Source organism: Pleurodeles waltl, chromosome 6 (assembly GCF_031143425.1).
Source record: "Pleurodeles waltl isolate 20211129_DDA chromosome 6, aPleWal1.hap1.20221129, whole genome shotgun sequence".
Taxonomy (NCBI): Eukaryota; Metazoa; Chordata; class Amphibia; order Caudata; family Salamandridae; genus Pleurodeles; species Pleurodeles waltl.
Genome location: NC_090445.1, coordinates 1341505091 through 1341524015, shown reverse-complemented (window position 1 = coordinate 1341524015; position 18925 = coordinate 1341505091).

Below are 18925 nucleotides of genomic sequence, written 5' to 3'. Positions count from 1 at the left end.
CAAAACTCTTACACAGCGATTCCTGCTGTATGTTGTGGATGTGGCATGTATGTTTTGAGTCAAATGTCACATACACAACGATTGTCTTGTAGTTGATGTGGTCAGCATTGAGTTTAAACTTGTAGATACCTTGGAACTGAAATATACTATTTTTACACAGTATTTGCCTCATTTTCTAAACCAACAGCAGCAGAAACTTACAAATTACAATGATCTTTTTTAAGTTTGTGCTGCTTTAACTTCAGAAATGAGCCACAGGCAGCACAGATGATTTAAAAATCCCGACCCTTGTGCATAAATATCTGCCCACATTATTTCTGCACTCTGGTATTGACAGTCTGTGACCATTAACATGGTACATGCATCACAAATCTCCAGCAAAGTAGAAGCGTCACATTTCACAGAGACAAAGTGGTTGTGTAGGTGTTGTTTATTTTAAAGTGATGTGGTGCAATATTTACATAGTCCACGTTTGTGAGCCCATTAGTGTAAAGCATTCCATTGTGACGCAAGTGCAAGGTTGAGGGACATGTCATTAGACATGCTAAGATGAAGTGTCATTCAGTGCAGAGGAACATGAATTGCCAATTGGGTGGCGAGAGACAATTGCAGTCCATAATGGTAAGGTTAACAGTGTTTGGGTGAAGAGTGCATGTCACCAACTGTAGCAACACTGGCATGTTGTGAAGCACAGGACAAAGGAATATCAGTTCCCATGTGACATGGGCTGGTGCTACCAGGTACTCCTACAGGTAAAGGTGATCTGTTCCACATCTTCATCCTCTGATGTGTGTGTCGTCTCCTCTGCCCTTGATGGTGGTGGTGGAGGGTTTGAGGGGGCAACACACACTTCAATGGTTGGAGAAGTGGAGTCCAAATTCCCGGCAGCTGCCATATGTGTAACTAGATATGGCATAACTGCAGCAAGGAGGAGCTGCTGATTATTGAGTATGGCAGCAACATCCCTGTGGTAGGCAGCCATGTCTGCCCTGTGGGAGTCCAGCTTTTTTTTATGCATGCAGTTGCAAGATTGGGAGGGCAGGTGTTGTTGCAACTCCCTCACATCAGTGGTGAGGTCCCTCACACACTGGTGGACTCCTTGCAGCTGTGATTGGGTGAGTTGTATGGCTGCTGACTGTTCTGCGGATGTCATTATGCACTTGCGTATCCCCTCAAGACTGTCTGCCATAGTTTGCATCTCCACCCGCACATCCTTGGCCAGCTCCCGATGTACTCCCACAACTGTCCTCTCAAAGGTGGTCCCAGTGTCATCAGAGTCCTCAGCTGTGTTTGAGCTAGCAGGTTGTAAACTGGGGTGGCGGTGTGTCCTCTGGGATGGCTGCTACAGGTGTGCTCGTCCTTGTGACTGGAGGTGGTGTCTGGAGGGTGTTCAGGACATCTTGGAGGGTTTCCTGGCTGATGGTTGTCAGCTGGTCATCTATGTCATCGGGGTAGTCAAAGACAGGCAGATCCACAGGAGAGCCATCGTCCTTTGCAATGAGATATTGTACAATTAGTGTGTCTGTGTTGTGGCAGTTGTAATGTGACATAACTGACTTCCTATTGGTGGTACGTTATAATCTTGGTTCCCATGCATTGTTTCTGTCATTAATGTTTACAGTCTATCAGGCCTATGCCCCACCTGCATGCCACATGTAGTGTGGGCAGTTTGTGAATTTGTCTGCGTCACATCTTCTAGGTGTGGTTTCTCTCCAAATTTTGGCTTGCCACCGTCTTGCCCTAATCAACCCTCCCTCTGCTACCATTAGCATGGTGAGGCCTTGCAATGCTTGTTGGTGTGCTGATGCCACATGCACCACACATACAAATTTGGCCCTGTCTTAGTCTATCATTTGTCACATATACCTATAGCACCATACCATGTATTGCATTTCAATGGAAAAATACAGGTGTCAGCATTGGTAGTTTCTCATGTTTGCGTATGTGTGCTACATTGCATTGAACGGATGGGTCTGGCAGAGTTCCATTTCCTCTTATGACAGTGCAGTTGTGTTTCCCTAGCTACACATATATGTCCTTCCCCGTCAATGCTGTTGTCTTAGAACTATGACACTTGGGGCAATATTTATACTTTTTGACGCAAAACTGCGCTAACGCAGTTTTGCGTCAAAAAAATTAGCGCCGGCTAACGCCATTCTGAAGCGACATGCGGGCGCCGTATTTAATCAAAGACGTTAGCCGTCGTTAGCCGCCGGCACTGCCTGGTGTGCGTGGAAAAAAACGACGTACACCAGGCAGCGCCGGCGTAGGGGGATATGGGGCTTGGGCGTCAAGAAATGGGGCAAGTCAGGTTGAGGCAAATTTTTCGCCTCAACCCGATTTGCGCCATTTTTTTCGACTCCCAACCCCCATAGAAATGACTCCTGTCTTAGCAAAGACAGGAGTCATGCCCCCTTGCCCAATGGCCATGCCCAGGGGACTTATGTCCCCTGGGCATGGTCATTGGGCATAGTGGCATGTAGGGGGGCACAAATCAGGCCCCCCTATGCCACAAAAAAAAACAAAAAAAAACACTTACCTGAACTTACCTTAAAGTCCCTGGGATGGGTCCCTCCAGCCTTGGGTGTCCTCCTGGGGTGGGCAAGGGTGACAGGGGGTGTCCCTGGGGGCATGGGAGGGCACCTCTGGGCTCCTTCAGAGCCCACAGGCCCCTTAACGCCTGCCTTTTGCAGGTGCTAAAAAACGGCGCAAAAGCGGCCGTACGTCATTTTTTTTGACCCGCCCACTCCCGGGCGTGAATTTTGCCCGGGAGTATAAATACGACGCACATGCCTCGGAGTCGATTTTTTAGACGTGAACGCCTACCTTGCATCTCATTAACGCAAAGTAGGTGTCCACGCAAAAAAATTACGCAAACTCCATGGACTTTGGCGCTAGACGAGTCTAACGCCAAAGTATAAATATGGAGTTAGTTTTGCGTCGGAATTGCGTAAAAAAAAACGATGCAATTCCAGCGCAAACGGAGTATAAATATGCCCCTTGAGATGTTGCATGGTGGCATTTCAGTAATTGTGACACCGGCATAGGGGTAGACCCTGGAATGGGCAGCATGGGTATGGGATTACTGCTATGTACTTCATAATGTATGTGACAGTGACTGAAGTTTATTGAGTCTATAGACATGAGAAGATGGCAGGAGTTGCACTTGGATAGGGATCGATGGAGATTGATTACATAGTCATACTGAACCCTCACTTGAGTGTGTTTGTGCAATTGGCACCTAACTGCCATTTCCTAATCGACCAGCACACACAGCACAGGTAGTAATGGCAAGTGTTGTCTATGGTAAATGCCGCTTGAGCCAATGGCCTGAGACTGGGCATTGTCCTCTAGTTTACATTCAGACAATACCAGCTGTCCTATGACAGGAGCCCAGTTTTACATTCTACCCTACCCTCCTGGTCTGCCTTTGCATTTCCAGCAGCCTTGGCATGGCGGTGTACCCCCATGCAAAGGTTGTTGGTGTTGTGTTGTGCTGTGCCCCTGGATGCCCCTGCACAGCCCATGCACCCGTGCCTTGCCCCTTTGCCCTTTCCACTGCCTGATTTCCATGGCTGACATGCATTGTGTAGTAGGTATGTACCTCCCTCATCTTGCAGATGACATTAAGGCATTTATGTCCCCCATGCAACTTACTCTGCATAAATGTTGTTTCCTGGAAATCTGCGCTGTCCTGTGATTCCTGTGACGATTTCCTCCGGGATGACCTCTGCAGCCATCTTCTCCATCTCGTCGAGGTCCTCCTGCGGTGCTGAGCTCCCTCCTCCAGTCTGCAGGGCAGCCTTCTGGTTCCTTGCCATTTTCTCCTTTGTCCTGCGCTTGCAGTCATACCAGTGTTTCTAACACTCGGTGACAGTTCTCCTGACCTCTGCTAAACTGTCAAGCATGTCCACAATTTGTTTCCAAATTACCTCTCTCCTTCAAATTGGCAATTTAGAGGTGATAAATAATTGATGCTCCGTCACCTCTCTGACCAGTATTTAATGCTCCTCTGCGCTGAAGCGTCACTTCCTCTTCTTCTTGCCTCTCCCCTGGGTCTTGTCTGTATCCTCCTGGCTGGTTTGTGAATGACTGGGGTCTCACTGGGGTCTCTCCTGGCTTCTGGGATCCATTTTGGGGCTCCTTAGCACTGTTTGCTGCATTTGTGTTGATTTTTGCGACTATTGCAGTGAAAAATGGCACATATCCATTTTGCGAGGTGTTCCATGTTGCAAACCGGATTCGGTCATTTTTCCTGTGTTAACGTCATTTTGCCTTACGACAAGGCGCAGTGGTTAGCGTAAAAAAATGACTCTAACCTGTTCTTAGTGCCACAGTGAGTCAAAGTATAAATTTGATGCACGGGTGGCGTTAAGAAATGGCGTTAGACCGCGTTTAAATTTTTGATACAAAACTACGTTAGTGCAGTTTTGCGTCAAAAAGTACAGCTCTGGCCCTTAGGCTCCCATAACGTTTTGTCCATATACGCTGTTGGACCTGACAGCATTAGGGTGGTCATCCCTAACTTTTTGCCTGCCTCCTTCCACTGTTTGGACACTGTTTTTGCTGGTTTTACGACTCTGCACCCTTTACCACTGCTAACCAATGCTAAATTGCATATGCTCTCTCCCTTAAACATGATGACATTGGATCATACCCAATTGGCTTATTTAATTTACTTATAAGTCCCTAGTAAAGTGCACTATATGTGCCCAGGGTTCGTAGATTAAATGCTACTAGTGGGCCTGCAGCACTGCTTGTGCCACCCACTTACGTAGCCCCTTAACCAGGTCTCAGGCCTGCCCTTGCAAGGCCTGTGTGTTCAGTTTCACTGCTAATTCGAATTGGCATTTAAAATGACTTGCCAAGCCTAAAACCCCCCTTTTTCTACATATGTACCCCTAAGTTGGGCCTTAGATAATCCATAGGGCAGGGTGCTGTGTAGACAAAAGGCGGGACATGTACAAGTGTAGTTTACATGTCCTGGTAGTGTAAAACTCCTAAATTTGTTTTGCACTGCTGTGAGGCCTGCTCCTTTCATAGACTAACATTAGGGCTACACTCATATACTGTTTGAGTGGTAGCTGTTGATCTGAAAGGAGTAGGAAGGTCATATTTGGTATGGCCAGAATGGTAATACAAAATCCAGCTGACTGGTGAAGTTGGATTCAATATTACTATCTTAGAAATGCCACTTTTAGAAATTGAGCATTTCTCTGCACTTAAATCCTTCTGTGCCTTACAATCCACGTATGGCTAGGTTCAGTTGACAGCTCACTTGTGCATTCACTCAGACAACCCCTAAACACAGGATGCTCAGCCTCACTTGCATACATCTGCATATTGAATGGGTCTTCCTCGGTTGGGAGGGTGGAGGGCATGACACTTACATGTCAAAGGACAGTAGGCTGCCCTCACACCAAGGACTGCCACAACCCCTACTGGGACCTTGGCAGACAGAATGGAACTGAAAGGGGACCTTGTGCACTTCTAAGCCACTCTTTGAAGTCTCCCCCACTCCAGAAATGGCACATTTGGGTATTTAAATAGAGCCTCTGCCCCTACCAACTCAGACACTTCCTGGAGAAGAGAACCTAAACCAGAACCTGCAACCTGCCAAGAAGAACTTCCTGGCTGCCCAAAGGACTCACTTTACTTCTTTCTGAGAAGGACTGCTGCCTTGCTGTTTCCCTGCTGCCTTGCTGCTCTCTGGCTGTGCTGAGAAGTACTCTCCAAGGGCATGGATGGAGCTTGCCTCCTGTTCCCTGAAGTCTCAGGACCAAAAAGACTTCATTCCTGCAAGAAGAAATCCCTGTGCGGTGAAAATCGACGCACAGCCTGCCAGAAACGATGCACAGCCTGCATCGCGGTGAGAAAATCACGGCATGCTGAACGGGAACAATGCAGCGCCAGTGTATCAACTGGAAATTAGACGCATGGCCCACTGGATCGATGCACAACCGAGCCAGAATGATGCAGCCCGACTTCCTGACAGGAATGAACGCAGTGCCTGCCATGCAGTAGAATTTTCCACGCAATGCTTACCGGATCGACGCAGTCCCTGTGACCTCATCCTGCCAGTGCCGGATTTCAATGCATCATCCCCGGGGTATCCGAAAACCCCGCAACCCGGAGAGGACCCATGTCCAAGCGCTGGAAATCGATGCAAAGCCTTCCCTTTGTGAAAAATAAACAACGCATCACCATGTGCGGCCAGAGAAATCAACTCACACCTCCCTATATTCCACGCATCTCCTCCTCTGCGGTTCCTTGCAGAGACTTTGAACGCAAACCAGGTACTTTGTGCTTGATAGAGACATTTGTTGCTTTTAAGAGTCTAAAGACACTTTGGCCCTCATTACAACATTGGCGGTAAAAGGCGCTTACCGCCGTGCAGAAGACCGCCAATACACCGTCGCGGAATTCCGCCACAGCTATTATGACCCACATCTTGGAATCCGCCGAAATACAGACACCCACACAAGACCGCCACACCAAAGGTCAGTGATAAACTGGCGAAAACCAAACCTCCACCGTCACGCCAACAGAAACATGCCCATGCTTTCACGACACACGAATCCACGCGGCGTTCTTTCATTCGCGGTATTCCATTGGCGGTACATACCGCCACGCTCAAAATACACACACATCTACAAAACACCGCCACATTGGACAATTACAAATACACACACCTGATACACATACAAACACCACTCCCACACACCAAACACAATATAAAACACACACCCACATCACCCACAAACCCCTACGACAAAAAATTAGAGACGAAGGCCAGATAGACAGAGAGCACAGCAACTGAGAACCCCACCACACAGAGGCACACAACACCAACATCCATACAACATTACACGCACAATATACCACACACCACTACACATCAACACACACATCAACACTTACACCACCCCACACATCACCCACACCACCTCATGTCACGCCAAAGACACTCCAGGTTTTCCGAGGAGGAGCTCAGGGTCATGATGGAGGAAATCCTACGGGTAGAGCCACAGCTATTTGGCTCACAGGTGCAGCACACATCCATAGCCAGGAAGATGGAGCTATGGCAAAGAATTGTGGACAGGGTCAACGCTGTGGGACAGCATCCAAGAAATCGGGAGGACATCAGGAAGAGGTGGAACGACCTGCGAGGGAAGGTGCGTTCAGTGGTAAGTTAAATCTCAACTATTATATCCCCCACCCTACCTGCATGCTATCACACACCCACACCCTCACCCCCTCCCCTATCACTACAACTCCTCACTAATGTACTCATAACACAAACCACCCATCCCAACACCAAGCCCCGCATGCAAAAACAAAGCATGGTCAGCCCTCACCAAAGCATGCTCACTGCACATACCCATAACAACCCCCTAATCATCATCACACAAACCCACACACAGGAATGCTTGCACTGGGGTACACAAACACCCACCCATTGCACACCATTACTCACACACATGCACTAATCATGCTCTTATATCCCTGCAGGACCACTACGGAACGTCACCACACCGGAGGGTCCAGAAATCTCCACTCCACCCACAGAAGAGGCCCACAGTGACGACAGCAGCTCTGCCCTACTGGACCCTGATGACCAGCCCAGACCATTGTGGGCCTCGGGACAGTCGGTTCCCCTTGCACAGGCACAGCCCAACACTGACCTTCCACCCTCTGGTAAAACCAGCACAGCACCCACCCAGCGGGCCCATAACTCCGTGCCCAGGACACGTCAATCAGCGGTGTGTCCACCACTACATGGAACCCAGGATAACCCACCACCCCAAAAACAACAGGGACCTGCGGGCAGTGGTAGTGGGCACACGGTCCAGGGGATGGAGGCACAGGAACACAGGGGAACTGGGAGGGCTGCTGTGCGACAGGGGGCGGACAGGCCAAGGGAACCCACCTTCCACGAGGCCCTCTCCTCCATCATGGGAGCATACCACCACTCCCAGGAGACGATGGCCACGGTACTGGCCAAGTTTCAGGAGACCCAGCGCCTGCAGGATGAACTGTATTTGGGGTTCAGGGAGGAGCTCAGAACCGCCAGCTCCGCCCTGGGCACCATCGTAGGGGTGCTGAAGGACATACAGAAGACCATGAGGGACACCGTGGCACTCCAAGGGGCCCCTGACACTAGCATGGACGATGAACTGCCCACCACCTCCGCCGGTGCTAGTGGACAGGACGCCCCGCCACAGGACCACCACACCAGCACCCCACCCCCTGCAGACGGACAACCACCCCGCAAGCGGTCCCTGAGATCCAGGAACAGGACAGAGCAAGATGGCAAGACCCCCGCCAGGAAATGAGACCACCCTGATTGTCCACCCACTGTCTCACTTTGTTACCCTGTCCCGATTGGAACTGCCCCATCTCCACTTCCTATGCCCACATGGGCAGTGCACCTGTGTGACTAATGGACTGGACTCTGTCATGGACATTCCTCCACCGTCCCCCATCACCATATCACTACCCCCCTCCATTTTTGAGCACTGAAATAAACACCCTTGAACCACAAAACAATCTGGAGTCAGTCTGTGATTTGGTAAATATGTATAATCAATGACAGTGTCAACATGCTTTCCAATTTTATAGCCAACATACCTATGTCACACATCACAAGTCCTTGAAGGATGCAAGCAGATGACACACGTTGCTAACCACACCTGTGAAACCGTAATGGAAAGGTACAACTCAGTGACCAAATACTGCTATGAATTGACAGACAGGATAGAGGTAGAAGTGTGAAAGTGAATGTAATGGTAAAAAGAAAACTGTTCTCACCTGTGTGTCACTGGAAATATTGCCGTATGACTGACTCCCTGGTGTCTATGTCTTCTTCCTCAGCGTCCTCCTCATCACTGTCCACAGGCTCCACAGCTGCCACAACACTGCCATCTGGACCATCCTCCTGCAGAAAAGGCACCTGCCGTCGTCAAGCAAGATTGTGAAGCATCGAGCAGGCGATGATGATCTGGCACACCTTCTTTGGTGAGTAGAATAGGGAACCACCTGTCATATGCAGGCACATGAACCTGGCCTTCAGGAGGCCAAAGGTGCGTTTGATCACCCTCCTAGTCCACCCATGGGCCTCATTGTAGCGTTCCTCTGCCCTGGTCCTGGGATTCCTCACTGGGGTAAATAGCCAGGACAGGTTGGGGTAACCAGAGTCCCCCAACAGACACACCCAGTGCCTCTGGAGTTGACCCATCATATAAGGGATGCTGCTATTGCGCAGGATGTAGGCGTCATGCACTGATCCAGGGAACATAGCATTTACCTGTGAGATGTACTGGTCTGCCAAACATACCATCTGTACATTCATGGAATAATAACTCTTCCTGTTCCTGTACACCTGTTCACTCCTGTGGGGGGGGGACCAGAGCTACATGGGTGCCATCAATAGCACCTATGATGTTGGGGATATGTCCAAGGGCATAGAAGTCACCTTTCACTGTTGGCAAATCCTCCACCTGAGGGAAAACGATGTAGCTCCTTACGTGTTTCAGCAGGGCAGACAACACGTTGGAAAGCATAGGCTGGGAAATCCCTGATGCCATGGCCACTGTTGTCTGAAACGATCCACTTGCAAGGAAATGGAGCACTGACAGCACCTTCACTTGAGGGGTGATTCCTGTGGGATGGCGGATTGGTGACATCATGTCTGGATCCAACTGGGTACATAGTTCCTGGATAGTGGCACGGTCAAACCTGTAGGTGATGAGTAAATGTCGCTCCTCCATTGTCAACAGGTCCACCAGTGGTCGGTAAACCGGAGGATTCCTCCACCTTCTCAAATGTCCAAGCTGACGGTGCCTAGGAAGGACAACAGCGATCACAGAGTCAACAAAATCCCAGGTATGTATCCACAGATACACAGAACACGACACCAAAGACACAAATTCTTCCTGTATGTGTGTCGATTGTAGGCCCAGGTATGTGTGACGCAGTTGCAAATTAAGCCATGTGGACCCCTGAAATGGCGGCTGCCTGACCTCTAAACTGGGACAGTGGTATGTGAGGTAACTGCGCTGGCGTTGTACACCGTTGCGATAGGCAGTCGTAGACCGCGGTGCAATGTTGCATTGGTTAACATTGGACCCTATGGGTCCCAGGAGCCAATGATGAAGTGCGCCGGCGGTGATGATACGCACCGCCGCGTACGTCACCGCAGCGGACTTCACCGCCATTTTCTCTCTGTTCAATCACTTGATACCTGATCTTCGACAGGAGAGGACCTACACTGCAAGTGCTGCTGTGACCTCGGTCTGGAAGAGACAATGGCTGCTGCGTCTTGGGAAAGGGCCCCTGCCTTCACTGCTCAGGAGTTGGAGAAGCTTGTGGCTGGGGTCCTCCCCCAGTACACGCTACTCTACAGTCCTCCAGACCAACAGGTAAGTTCACAGGGAGCACGTTGTATGGGCTATGCCTGGGTGGAGATGGCTGGTTGTAAGAGGGAAGGGGGCAGAGTGTAGTGAACATGAAGGACTATGAATGCATGTGCCATATGGCAAGGGCAGGGATGGGGGCCACTCACTTCGACGGTGCTCTTGCTAATGACTTCTCTTCTTCCCCTGTGCATGTCATGTAGGTCAGCGCCCACCAGAAGAAGGACATTTGGCGTGCCATCGCCAAGGACATCTGGACCCTGGGGGTCCACCAGAGACGAGGCACCCACTGCCGGAAAAGATGGGAGGACATTCGCCGCTGGAGCAAGAACACGGCGGAGGCTCAGCTGGGGATGGCCTCCCAACGTGGGAGGGGTGCCGGTCGCCCCATGACCCCCCTGATGTTCCGGATCCTGGCAGTGGCCTACCCTGAGTTGGATGGGCGCTTGAGGGCATCACAGCAGACACAAGGGGGCGAGTACACAATCATTCTAGGGATTTTGCGCGCAGTTGAGGGGTCTGGGTGGGGGAGGAGGGCTGTGGGTTTCCCTAGGCCAGGGCAACTACCATAGGCTAGGCCCCTCCGTAATGCAGGCCATGTGGCACTCCACCCCACCGCAGTAGAGTGCCAAGTACAGGTATACATGCCCCTGTGGCATCCATGTGTGCAGATGTCCACCATAAGCAGGTAGGCCATATCCCAGGAATTGCATCTGTAGAGGCCAGGAGCACGGCATAGTGCAGGGGGCTGCTGTGTCTGTATTGTCCGCCAGCGGTAGCGGTATGCCATGCACTCAAACTGTCTTTCTTCTGTCGTCGTCCCCCCCTTTTTCTGCTCTCCCTGTTCTTTTGTGCATCAGTATCATCAGGCGGAGGTACAGTGGCACCGGAGCACGAGGGAGCAACATCCCACATGGCCATGGAGGGCCACACCACGGACTCAGAATGCACCAGTGGGACGGAGGGCGAGGGGAGCTTCACGTCGGGCACCGGATCACCAACCAGCGACACGGACTCGTCCGCCGATGGGAGCTCCCTTGTGGTGGCGGCACCATCTGTGCCCCACACTTCTACAGGTACAGCCGCCACCTCCCCTACCAGCACCGCCCTCCCAGCAGCCCCTCAGCGTTCACCCCGTGCCCGCTCACCCAGGAGGGTGGGCATCACCTTTGCCCCAGGCACCTCAGGCCCTGCCCCTGTCACCCCTGCTGCCCTCAGTGAGGAGGCCATTTACCTCCTCAGGTCACTCACTGTTGGGCAGTCTACCATTGTGAATGCCATCCAGGGTGTTGAAAGGGAGTTGCAACACGGTAATGCATTCCTGGAGGGCATTCATTCTGGTCAGGCTGCCCTTCATCGGACCCTGCAATCTTTGGCCTCAGCACTGATGGCAGCCATTGTCCCTGTGTCTAGCCTCCCCCCTCCAACTTCCTCCACCCAGACCCGGTCCCCTGTACCCCAGCCTATCCCAAGCACACCAACAGACAAGCATGCACACACCTCAACACACAAAAGTAGCTCAGGCAAACATAGGCACCATACATCCCACAGGCACTCACACAAGCATCAGACACATACAGACACACCAACACCCACTGCCTCCACTGTGTCCCCCTCCTCATCGTCTCCCTCCTCCCTCCCAGTGTCGTCTACACTCTCACCTGCATGCACTACATCTACAGGCACTAGGACTCGCACCAGAACACCCAGCACCACACCCCGCTCACCTGCACTCACCACCCCAACTCCCATTTACACATCCCCTGTGTCTTCTCCCAGTGTGTCTGTGACGCCCCCTCCCAAAGTACACAAACGCGGGCACCCACACACCCAACATCCATCCACCTCACGACAGCCTCCAGTACCTGCACCTGCACCCAAAACACCTAAAGTGACACCTCCTACAACCACCTCCTCTTCCTCCACTACCAGACCCCCTCCAGCGACCCATCCCAGTGTATGTCATAAACTCTCCCTCAGCAACGTTGACCTCTTTGCACCCATCCCCACCCCTCCAATTCATAAGTCCTGTAGTAGCCAAAAAGACTCCAGTACCAGTGGTGCGTGTTACAGGTGTGTGGAGTGCACTGGCCACCAGGGCAGGCAGTGTGACACGGAGCCAAAGCACTGCCACTCCACCCCCTGTAAAGCATCTCAAGTTGGAAAGTGGCCGACGGGACAGGGTGAAGACTCCGGGCGGCAAAACTGCTCACAAGGGTCCCAGGGGGATTGCAGAGTCAGCTGTGACTCCTCCAAAGGTGGTGAAGGGCCAGAGGAAGTCTGCACAGTCTGGTGAGAGCAGCACAGCAGAGAAGGGCGCCATCTTCCCCGGCGGCCGGGACGCCACCGCCAGCACCGTCGTCACTGGTCAGGAGACCACCGCCAGAGTCATTGCCCAGGAGGGCACAAGTATCGTCACTGGTCAGGAGACCACCGCCAGAGTCATTGCCCAGGAGGGCACAAGTATCGTCACTGGTTAGGAGACCAAAAGTATCGTCACTGGTCAGGAGACCACCGCCGGAGTCAGTGCCCAGGAGGGCCCCGGCTGCCACAGCCCCACTGGAAAATGAGGGACTGTCATGCCACACACCAATGCACAGGTCAGAGCCTGCCATGGCAAAGCCCCGCTCAACAAGGGAATCACCGCCATGGTGAAAACCGCTAAACAGGGCACAGCACCGCTGAACAGACAGGGAAGAGAACCGCTGAACAGATCAGAGCCCGCCATGGCAAAGCCCCGCTGAACAAGGGAATCACCGCCATGGTGAAGACCGCTGAACAGGGCACAGCACCGCTGAACAGGGCAGAGAACCGCTGAACAGATCAGGGACCGCCATGGCAAAGCACAGCTGAACAAGGAAACACCGCCACATCAAGCATCGTTATCCCATGTACAGCTGGGACTGTGACGGTACAGGAACCGTCACGGGGAGCTAAATGCAGTGTGGGCACCATTCCCCCTCCAGAACCAGTGGAGACTGTTATCCACTTGAGAGACTGTGGCTTTGCACTCCCCAGGATTGTTCAGTGGGCAAACCACCCACTGTAGAGACTTGAGAGACTGTGGCTTTGCACTCCCCAGGATGGTACAGCGGGCAAACCACCCACTGTAGAGACTTGAGAGACTGTGGCTTTGCACTCCCCAGGATTGTTCAGTGGGCAAACCACCCACTGTAGAGACTTGAGAGACTGTGGCTTTGCACTCCCCAGGATGGTACAGTGGGCAAACCACCCACTGTAGAGACTTGAGAGACTGTGGCTTTGCACTCCCCAGGATTGTTCAGTGGCAAACCACACACTGTAGAGACTTGAGAGACTGTGGCTTTGCACTCCCCAGGATGGTACAGTGGGCAAACCACCCACTGTAGAGACTTGAGAGACTGTGGCTTTGCACTCCCCAGGATTGTTCAGTGGGCAACCCACCCACTGTAGAGACTTGAGAGACTGTGACTTTGCACTCCCCAGGATACATCAATGGGCATGGAGCCCCATCGTGGATCTGACGTGGTGCTGTAATCCAGCTGAGGTGCCCCCCCGTCCCTTTCCCCTGAGGTGCCTGTTGTATTTCTATCTGATGCCCCAGCAGTGTTCTCTCCGTTTGTGGACAGGTATCTCTTGTGGGCCTCGCCCATGCATTTTTGGACCAGTGGTGCACAGACATTGATATGTGCATACCTGCACTGCTTCTCGTAATGTATATACTTTTGAATGTGTATATATATATCTGTATATATTTGGTAACTGTATTTTGATACATTACAATTTATCGACTGATTTCCTTTGGTCTTTGTATTCTTCCTGGGGGGTTGTGGGTTGTTACTGTGATGTTTTGACATGCATAGCTGTGTGTGTTATACTGTGCGAGGGTGGGGTTGGGGGTGTTTCGTGTGTGTCCCCCTGACTTTTGCCTCCCCCTCCCCTATGTCGTAGGTGCAGTACTCACCGTTGTCTTCGCTGCCGCCGTTGCTGGTGGTCATAAATGAGCAGGAAGACAAGGGCAGTTAGGATTTGTAATTCCGGCTCCATGGTGTCCTCCTTCCTCCTGGAGTGTGTAGAAGGTGAGCGTTCTCCCATTGCAAAAGCTGTTTCCACCGTGTTTTTATCCACGGTGAATCCGCCCCGGAAAAGGTGGCGGATTGGTGGATTGTGATACTGTGGGTGGTACATTGTCTTCCGCCTGTCTGTTGGCGGTGACCGCTGCGCTGCTTGTCTGTACCGCCGTGGCGGTCGGAGTGTTAAAGTGGCTGTCTATGTTGGCAGTTTCCACCACGGTCATGATTCCTTTTTTTTGTCCGCCGGCCTGTTTGCGGTATTACCGCAGCTTTAACACCGTCTGCCAGGGTTGTAATGACCCCCTTTATATCATTCTTACAGTGATATTTCAAAACATACTTGTTGCATCTTAATCGTTTTGACCTGCATCGTACCAGATAAATATTGTATATTTTTCTAAACACTGTGTGGTGTATTTGTGTGGTTTTCTACTGTGTTATTGCATGAGTTATTGCACACATACTTAACAAATTGCCTTCTAAGTTAAGCCTGACTGCTCAGTGCCAAGCTACCAGAGGGTGGGCACAGGATAATTTGGATTGTGTGTGACTTACCCTGACTAGAGTGAGGGTCCTTGCTTGGACAGGGGGTAGCCTGACTGCCAACCAAACATCACATTTCTAACACATACTATCCACACCATATTTGTGTCCTTTTTTCCAACATCCTTGAGATTCTTTAGCTCCCCAGGGTTTGTGGATTCCCCTCGAAGGGACTGAGAAATTACCCAAAATACAGAAAAAATAGGGAACATATGCTGTAGAAGAAAGTGTCTGTTTTTCCCCTGCAAATGTCATCAATGATGAGTTTGTGGTGCTAAAATCACCATCTTTCCAGTATTCAGGAACACGCAGACTCGCATCAGAAAACCTACATTTTTTGCATTTTACTGGGACATAGCCCATTTTTCCTATTTTTGTGTTTTCAATATCTTTCCAGTTAGTGGTAGAAATGGATAGCAAACCAATAGTGGATCCTAGAAAGCTATATATTTCTGAAAAGTTTATAAAATTCTGCAATCAGCAAGGGGTCATTTGTGTGGATCCTTTAACGTTTTTCCTATAAAAAGTAACAATTGAAATAAAAAATATTGAAAATTGAGATGACAAAAACAGCCACTTGTGTTTGTGTTCATTGGTAACGTTTTCTAACAATGTCAGATTTTTGAAAGCATTACACTGTTATATCTGCTTGAAAAAATAGGTATCAAGGAAACCTGTGCATTCCCAAAATGGGCACAAGATATGGAGTTTAGAAGCAGTGGTCATTTGCATGTCTCTGAATTTGGGGGTACCCATTTTAGCATGCAAATTACAGGCCATTTCTCAAAATGACTTCTTCCTTACACACTGTCTTACATTTGGAAGCAGAAATGCAGATAAAGACAATTAGTAATAACACTTCTTCTGCTATTCTGCTTTTTCTTCAGTCTCCCAATAAAAATATTGGGTGTGGGTATGCATAGGACCTCCTACAGAAAAATGCCCCAAAACACAACATGGACACATCACATTTTTCCACTGAACACTGAGACAATTTTTGCAAAGTGCTTATGTGTGGATTTTGGGCTCTAGCTCAGCCGACACCTAGGGATACCTAGTAAATCAGTACTTTTTAAAAAACTATACACATAGGGGAATCCAGGATGAGGTGACTTGTGGGGCTCCAACCAGCTTCTGTCACCCAGAATCCTTTGCAAACCTCAAAATGTGTCTGAAAAACACATTCTCCTCACATTTCAGTAATGCAAAGTTCTGGAATCTGAGAGGAGCCTCAAATATCCGTCTACCCAGCATTCCACCAAGTCTTATGAAAATGGTACCTCACTTGTGTGGGTAGTCCTAGTGCCTTTGAAAGGGAAGGCCCAAAAACATTTGAAGAAATTGCAGGGGAACGAAAGCGGGTCGAAAAGGGTAGTTTTTTTTCCATACGTTTTTAGGATGACTGTACTTAGGGCACCCACACAAGTGGGGCAGAATTTTTATTGGTACAGATAGAGCAACCATAGGAGGTAGGAACTTTGTGGCTTTATGTGGATTATGGATGTTTTCATCACAGAAATGTAGGGGAAATGCTTGATTTCAGGCAATGTTGGAGGTTTGCAGGGTATTGTGTGTACGAGAATGGTGTGAGGTGCATGTAAAGCACACCATCCAGGGCTCCCACAGATGTTTAGTTTTCAGAAGTGTCTGGGTCTGGTAGTTTTTTTTTCAGGTGGCAGGGTACCCAAGTCAAAAAAGTGTAACCACTCACCATTGCAAGTGGGGCAATATTCAGAGTTAGTCAAGCTCTCTTGGCCCATTTGTAAAATTAAACCCAAAGAGTCAAATGTACTCTTGCTTGCCATTAGGATGACTTGCATTATTCCGCAGGGGCCCAGAAAGACTGTTGCCCCCCTCAGTTGAGGTGGGGGGCATAACCATGCCCATGGTGGTGGGCAGCCCCAACCCTCTATTTCTTTTGTGAATCCCTGGCATCTAGTGAGCTGTCTGTGCTGCCAGGGGGAAGATCAATGGTAATTACCTCATCTGCCCCCCAAGAGGGCAGAAAGACCTTGTCCTCATTTAATTGGGGTGGGGCATGGCCATGCCCCCGCCCCTCTTTTTAAAAAAACAAATTCTTCCCTGGTGTCTAGGGGGCTTTCTTCCCACAGGGTGCAGCTCAGGGGTAATAATCCCATCCCACACGGGAAGGGCAGAAAGACTGTGGCCTTTTTTTGGACGGTGGGGGCATTGCAAAGCCCATTCTGGGCAGCTCCCACCCCTACACTAATAAAAAAAATAGTCCCTGGTGTTTAGTGGGCTTTCCTGACCACATGGGACAGATTGGGGGTAATACCCATCTGTCTCCTAGGGAGCCAGAAAGACTGTGCCCTTGTGTGTTTGGGAAGGGTGGCGGGCACTGTCATCCCCATTTTGTGCAGCCCCACCCCTATGCATTGATAAAGAAAAGTCCCAGGTGCCCAGGTGGGCAGAAAGACTGAAAATGACTAAAAATATTGGGGGAGCAAAAGCGCTTGCTCAAGGGGCTGCTCCCTCTCCCTAGTGTCTAGTGGAGTGGATCCCTGCTTGGCGATCACCATCTTTGGGTGATCCCCAAGCTGTGATCCACTTGGGAGGGGTACTATTGGAAAGGGGAGAATCAACTCTTTCATAAAAAACATTTCCCACCTGCCTAGGTGCTCATGGGGCTGACATAGCCCCCTAAGCACCAAGGCAAGGAAAGTGAAATGAGACAACCTGCTCATTTCACTTTTGTTTTCATTGAAATTATGCTAGTGTGCTGCGCGCACTGATCGCCATTTCAATGGAAAACAAAAACAGCCTCGGGAAGTGGAGAATTTGTCGCCACCTCCCAAGGCTGTTTCTGCAGAAAGGAATTCTTCTGGTGCCCTCACCAAAGGGATTTTTTGCTTGTATGCAGAAGATGGAGGGGCTGTCCCCATCCAATGAGCACCATGACTGAGGATGGCGCCTGGCTGTCCTCAACAAGAAAAGGGTTAAAGCATTTTGTAGCCCTGGGGAAGTGAAAGTCCCCTATTTTATTTTTATTTTTATGATATGTTGCCTCAGGGAGGTGGTTGTTCCCAGGGCACAGGGGACATGTGGCCCCCATATATACTTTTGACATATACCTTTGGGGAGGTGGCAGTCCTTGGGGCCCAGGTTGTTGTGTGCTCTCCCTACATACATTTTACATAGAGCGCCCAGGAGGTAGTGGTCCCTGGGGCCCAGGGGTCTCCACAGGACCATTCCCATTATTTTTTTTAAATGCAGCCCCAGGGAGGTTGTGGTCCCTGGGGCGTGGGGGACATGAACCCCTGCATAGGTATAAAACATAGTCCCCAGGGAGGTGGCGGTCCCCGGGGCTTCTAAAAGCCTTGGGAGGGGCCTCATGCACCCCCTCCTATTTTTTAGCCCCTATGCCCTTGGACCTGGCCCACCTGGGGGCAAAATAAAAGACTGTGCATTTTTAACAAGACAAATCACCAAAAAGTCCACAGATCCATCAGCAGATTTTTCTGAGATTTGTTTTTGTATCATTTTTGTTTAACCCTAGCAGGGTCCCTTAGGCCCTTAGGGAACCCTGGACCAAGGCTAGGGACTCAGGGTGTTCCTACCCTGGCCCATTGTCTGTTTCTTTTTTGCATTTTCTCTTTGGGACTCAGATGAAGCCAAGTCCCACAATGCCTGCCAACATTTTATTGAAGCCAATTAGAATATTAGTACAGGGGCAGTTAGATCCGCCAACAATCCATGTCCCTATATATTTATATTTCTTATAGGGAGAGAGAGAGACAGAGATATCTTCAAGTTATGTAGATGTGGAGTTAACAGTGCTAACTAAACCTATTCTTGCCTATTTGTACTTAAATTCTTTATACTTCAGTCCTCCATATTTTTGATACAATATTCTGTCTACATGATATATTTTGGTTCCGATATTCTGTCAGTGAT